Source organism: Nannospalax galili, unplaced genomic scaffold (assembly GCF_000622305.1).
Source record: "Nannospalax galili isolate Female #2095 unplaced genomic scaffold, S.galili_v1.0 scaffold1064, whole genome shotgun sequence".
NCBI lineage: Eukaryota > Metazoa > Chordata > Mammalia > Rodentia > Spalacidae > Nannospalax > Nannospalax galili.
This window is the reverse complement of record NW_008352126.1, coordinates 1,007,183-1,014,353: the sequence shown is the minus strand read 5'-3', so window position 1 is coordinate 1,014,353 and position 7,171 is coordinate 1,007,183.

Below are 7,171 nucleotides of genomic sequence, written 5' to 3'. Positions count from 1 at the left end.
AATAAATATTCTTTTATAAAAGATTATCAGTGCCTAGAAATTTTAAATAGAGAATTTGACCTTAGTTTAACCAACAAAATTGACTGATATTTAGAACTTATTTTGAATTATTTTGAGGATATTAATTTCTTCCATTAAAAACCATGAAAAATAAAGAATGTAGTAGAATTCACAACAAAGTACTGATTTTGTTTATGTTTTATTTTATCTATGGTACTCTAAAAATTGAATTATGCTATCTTTTATGATTTTATACCTTGAAGTACAATAATTATACAAATATTTGCTTTATGTATTAGGCAAATTCAGCTATATCTTTAAAGTGAAATACTTATATAATTTGGGCTGTAAAATGTTTAGAAGTAACCAGTTGTACTTAAATGAATTTCATTGTCAACAGTATGAAAATTCTGTCATGTCTGATCAGATAATTGGATACAGAAGGGCAAGGTTAGGAAAGAGAAAGCTATAAAGTTTTGTGAAAGATCAAATTTGTGGATCACTCCATGCAATAAAAAGATGTAATAAATGTTTTTTATTTAACCAAACCAAGTTTTTGTAATCTGAACATTTACCACTCTACATCTAAGAAACAAAAACTTGAAAAATATAGTTACTTGCACAAAATGATGAGAATTTTTCTTAAATCAAATCAACATAAGAGTAAATTATGCATCATCGCCACATAGATTAATTCCATTATCTAATAATGAAAGAACGAACAGATTTGGAAAACTAACAACAAAGTTTTTTTTATAAGCATAACATTGGACATCTTAGTAAATTACTTGGTGAAACTGGACATACTATAGTTTTCATCATTTTATAATATTTAGGAATAATAAATTTAACAGGTAAATCATTATATTAGATCCTTATTCCTTCACACAAAATAAGCAAAATTATTTTTTGCAACTTTTCTCCCTCACTTCATATATTACATTATGGTTTTCAATCGTATGCTAATGAATACTAGACATATAATCCAACATTAAAGATAATTTACATACTATCAAATATACATGAATGCAAATGTGATCTTTACATATAGTTATATCAGATGAGCCAATCATAAGTAAATAAATATTCTCCCACTTCTTTAACACACTAATGCAAAAATCAGTTTTATTTGGAAATACCATTTTTATTAGAACATACCATAGACGACCCTAACCTGATATTTTACTCACCAATAATCCTTTTTATGAAGAGATGGGGCTAACATTGCTCCTTGTACATATTAATTCTCTAATAATAACCATGTGTGCTATCTCTGAGGGGATTTTTTTGTTGTTGTTTTGTTTTGTTTTGAGTTTTATTTAAAATTTATTAACCAAAGCTGGAGAGAAAACTCATCCTATGAAGTGTTTACTATTTATTTTAGTTCTTTTTCAATTGCTGTGACAAAGTACTCTGACCAATACCAGCTTGTGGAGGAAAGGGTTTATTTGGATTATATCTCCTGGGACACAATTTATCAGGGAGTCCAAGATAGGAACTCAGGGCAGGAACCTGGAGGCAGGAGCTAAAGCACAGGCCATGGAGGAAGGCTGCTTACTGGCTTGCTCCCCTGACCTGTGCTCAGCCTGCTTTCTTATTATGCAACATAGGCCCACCTGCCCAGGAATGGCACCGCCCACTGTACAAACACGCCACAGGCCATTCCAGTGGAGGCAGTTCCCCAGCTGAGGCTCCCTCTACCCAGGTGTGTCAAGTTGACAACTAAAGCGATGCATCATACCATTCAAGTTTATGGATGGCAATTCAATCTCTCGGACCCATATAAAAAAGCTAGGTGTGACTGCGATCTCACATGCGTTTAATCCCAGCTCTGGAGCCCTGGTGGCAGGAGGATCCTGGGGCCGCTTCTTTATGAACCAGTGTAACCTATTCAGTCACTCTTCAGGTTCAGTGAAAGACTTATCTCAATGAAAAGGCAAGGAAACTTCCTCATGGGTTTGAAATGTAGTTCTTTATGTCCTGCAGCCAAAGTTTGCAGTGTCTTCTCTTTTAGAGTCTTACCATGTACTTATAATGCATAACCGAGTGCAGTGGCAGTAGCCTGCGATCTTCTGTAGGCCTCTGGGGCCTCCCTGACCAATAACTCTTAGGGAAGTATCCCGTGACTCTTGTCTACCCATGCAAGACATCTCTGTTTGGACTCATTTTAGCTATCATTAAAGCTATATTTTGAAATTAGCTTATCAGCTAGTGAGTTTCCATGAGGCTTCTACATAATTCCTAGTCTAGGTTAGCCCACTCAATAGCCCTTTCCCTCCCTTCCCCAGAAACATCATCAATTAATACTTTAAGCCCTGCATTTCCTCCTCTTCTTTCACATCCCTTATCTTCTATTTTCATTTGAATTATAAAGTTTAACTGGATTATAAGATCATAGCCTTTCCCATGACTCTTTCATAACATCCTTCCTTTGGGTTAGCCTTTTCCCCATCTCCTGATTCCCCCATAATCCTATGCCCCCATTTCAACACCTAGTGTTCTGCCTCTCTATTTTCCTTCTACCTATAATCTAAAATATTCCCACCTAATCCCCTCTAACAGTATCTTTCTGTCTTCCACTTGTGCTCCAAGTTAAATACACAACACAAAACAATTGAAGTTCTTGTCCTTATATAAGAGAGAAGGTACAGAGAGGGACCATGTAATCAATTAACATTCATTAATTTTATGCTTGATTAATTCAGTCTGAAAGAAATCAGGATACAAAAGCAACAATAAAATGAATTGCAAAGGGAATTTTTTAAATGCCTGCAAGATATTTAAATTGATTCCATGAATCTAAAATTACTATTTATATTCTGCCTTGTAATTGATTAGTCATTTTTTTAAAAGCTATTTCTCTGCTTTGAATAAAATTCTATTCACCAATCAATGACAAAAGGTCTATAAAGGAAATACAAAAAGTAACATAGGAATGAATGAATGCTTTGAAATCTCTGTGTTATTCATTTTCTAATAAAGAAAACAAGCAAAAGAAACACCTAAAATAACCATAAATATTTGTTATAAAGAAAAATCCTCATGATTCATAACATGTAAATATTTTAGCTTTTCAAAATCAAGACTGAATTTTCAAAAACATTTTCTTCAGAAATGAAAAATACCAAATGGCTTGCCAACATTATTTAAACCAATAAATAAATAAATAAATAATAAATAAATAAATTGAATTTCTTTTTGCTTCCATTTTATGTCAGCTGACTCTGCTTGAATAGCTGCATTTCTTGCTGTGTAAATAAGACCTCTTTGTACTATTTTCTTCAGAATTTTCTACATTATTCCAATCTGGAATCCTAGCAACAGAACACTTTGCTACGTGCTATTTCTCTTTTTGAAAAAGATTTTAATTGTCAGATCATGGAGATTCAGCCTCATTACTGAACATTTGACGCCACCACATTAACAACTTGGATCAACATTTTCACCACCCAGAATCTTAATGAAAACCTTCTTATTAAGTCAGTTAAACACGTAGTTAAGTGATCCAATTTGATTTTCTTCCATTTAATAGAAGAATGTAATTAACGTATGAATATATTATGGAAAAGAAGCTGAATCATACTGAGCAAACTATGTGGATGTCCAACCTCAGCCTCCTACCTGGCTCCTTCCCTCCACTTCCAGTCACAGCCACAAACCATGTTTCACAATTTAATTTCTGTTAAGTTTTCTCCTTCTTTATGCATTTAATGAAAATAATGGCTACACATATATTTTTCAATGAACACTTTTAGTTATTGAACAGCATGTCATTCTACATTAACTCCATTATAATTTACGTTTTTGCCTTTGCCTTTGAGTTATGTTCATACCAAAACCCAAAAGTTTTGCTGTAATTTTGGGGGCTGGAGAGATGGCTCAGCAGTTAAGAACACTGACTGTTCTTGCAGAAGACCTGGGTTCAAATCCCCACATGCTGTAACAACTGTCTGTAACTCCAGTTCTGGGGGAAAGGACACCCTCTTCTGTCCTCTGCTGGCACTGCATGACATGGGTACACTTATCTACGTGCAGGCAATACACTCCTACATATAAAATTAAAAAATAAATAAAATGTTTTTAAAAGTTTACCCTAATTTTAAAAGAAAGTGACAACAGCCAGACAGTAGCAACTATTGAGTATATAGGTCAAGTCGAAGACTGTCTGGAATATTTGCGTGAATTTGGATCAGCGTGATTCTGTGTAATAACTATCCTTAGGCACTTTATAGAGAAGGGAGCTTAGAAAAAAAATGGAGGGCAGCATTCAGCAGGATTGCTAAACAGGAGAAAGGACTTGCCCTGCAAGTCCGATGATCTTTTATCCACAGATTCCATGCTAAAAAAAAATAAAAAAAAAATAAAAAAAAAACCGCGAGTTCCAGTCCAGTTGGGATTTCAGGGTGACCCTGTCTCAAAACAACAACAGCAGCAGCAGCAACAATAACAGCCAGATTCGGCAGCTTGCATCTGCAATCCTAAACTGCTATGGCAGGATGGGGGAGGCTGAGAGGAGAACGACCGTGGGCTCAGCAGCCAACCGGTGGTGTGCAGAGACAGATAAACAGTTAGAAAAAAACAGGCTGAGCAATGGAGGACAGAACTGATTCCTGAAAGCTGTCCCCTGACCTCTACAGCTCTGCAGTGGCATGTGTGTGTATGTGCCTGTGAGCATGAGCACACACACACACACATGAGCACAGACATACACACATAGGCACACACACAGAAGAAAGATGGTCAAATCTTCTTCCCTGCTACTCACTATGCTGTTTTCTAAGTTGCCCTTGCCTTTAGCTCACTTGACTCCAGATTTAAGTCCTTAAGAGTATACATTCACTTGATTTTCAAAATATGATATGTTCACATGAATATTTGTACCAAAATTACCTATCTTCATACTGATGTATACAATACTTGATTTTTATTATGTTCAACAATGCATTTAAAAAATCTTTTAAGCAACAGTGATACACTGTATAAAAATTCTTCAGTTATTTTAAAGTGCAATTTTTGGATTAATTTATGTAACAGTTGCATTGTTTTAAACATATTTTTAACCTATTTCCTTTGATATTTCTAAGTACAAAATATTTTCTTTGTTCAATCTAAGAGTTATGTATTGAAGAGTAGACGATATTTCAAGGAGTGAAGACCATGGGTTTTCTCATAAGATGAAAGGAGATCTAAGCTTCAAAACCAGGAAGTTTTCTCATAGTAGTAAAAGTATATCATTGAATTCCAGGAGGATATTTTTGGAATTTTTTATATATTTATTAAAACCATTTGTTAGATTTATCAGTTGTATGATTGAGGAAGTAATAAAGTTTTGAAGAAAATAAGATGCAGGCTGGAGTGATGACTCAGCAGTTAATAACATGAAGACCTGGGTTCAGTTCCCCTCACCCAAAGGGCGGTTAGTATGTCACTCTAGTTCCAGTCGATCTGACACCCTCCTCTGATCTCCATAGGCACCAGGTATGCACATGGTGCGCATATATACATGCAGACAAAACACGTAACGTGAAATATAAATAGATAAATTTTGAAAAAGAAGGAAAGAAAACAAAATTACCCTCAACGATAGAGCCTTGGGGACAGCATGCTAACGTTAAATGGAGTGTCACAGGGATGAATGCAAAAGACACACACTTTCCCGGTTCTTTGGTTTTCTTGTATTTTTATTTTTTTCCAATTACATTGAATTTTTGAGAATTTCATATAACATATTTTGATTAAGTTTAGATTCCCTCTCAGTTCTGCAAACCCTGCTAACCACCTCACCAATATTCCTGGATCCTGTACGCTTATAGAGTCAGGTTTGTGTTCTGAAATGCCCTTCAGTGTGCGTTCATCCACTGGAGTTTTGTCAACCTCCTTGTCCTTAATGAGACTGAATCTCCCTTTTCCATCAGCCATTGGTTGCCAATAGCTCCTTAGCTTGTGTTGGGGTTTCTTACCCACTTCCCCATGTCTATCCTGAGCTGTTGTTTGACTTTACCTAACATGGGACTTTGCATGCTGTCACTATTATTTTGAGTTCACCTGAAGAACTGACCAGCTGTTTGGAAAACTCTATTTCCCCGGTGGTCATTCAGTTCCTCTGGCTCTTAAAATATTTATGTCCCCTCTTCCACAATGACCTCTAAGTCTTGGGAGGAAAAGAATTGATAAAGGTGTCCTCTTTGGGGGTGAGCAGTTCGCAGCTTATTATTCTCTGCACATTGGCCAGTCTTGGTTCTCTGTGTTAATTACTCCCTGCTGTATAAGGAAGCTTCTCTTCTGAGAGTTGAGAAATTCATTCATCTATGGGCATAATAATAAGTAATTAATGCTTAATTCAGTTATTCTGTAAACATATATAGTATTGAACTACTTTTTAATGACTTTGCACGCACTTGTAATTGTAGAGCAACTAAAGTTAGATAGTGTAAGAATATGACTGAGAGCACAGTTTGAGAGGATTAATGTGGTAAAGATAAAAGTACTATAGCCACAGGGGATAGTGTCCTTCCAGAAGCCCCAGGTTGCCAGATACAAAGCTCAATGTCACATAGGGAACACCTCCCATCGAGCTGTTGGCTAGAGTTCTTAGACTTTCCAAAGGATTACAGGCTATTATCACTGCTCTTCCTTGCCTTCCAGAACTTGGTGGTCAGAACCAGTTCCTGAAGGCACCTCATACCAGAGTCATAAGACATGAAGGAATCAAACTAGTAACAACCTGGAAGATGGATCCCTGCTGATTAACTTTGACAGCTCTGGTAGGTTCTCTGCAAGCCGTTGGGAGATAAAAGTAATCCTCAGTTTTCCCACCTGCACATCCTGAATGCTACAATAATGGCTGATCTGGCAAGATGTGTCCACTGGTTGAATAGTAGCACAAATATTATGGGGGTAACCTATTGTCTTCTGATTAATGACCACTCCACAAGTCATGCCTGGTACCTTTAACTGGACGAAAAATCCATAGGTGGGCAGTTCTTAGGTCCCAGGGGAGAATGTAGTACTACTGTTCTACTAGATGATCATAGTAATACACTGCCCTGTGAATTCATATCCAATACCCATAAATGAGTGCAACTCTCATCAGATATGATTCTTGTGCAGTAGATGATTATTAATACAGAGACCCACAACTAGTCAAAGAGATTAAGAGCGTCTGGAGTGC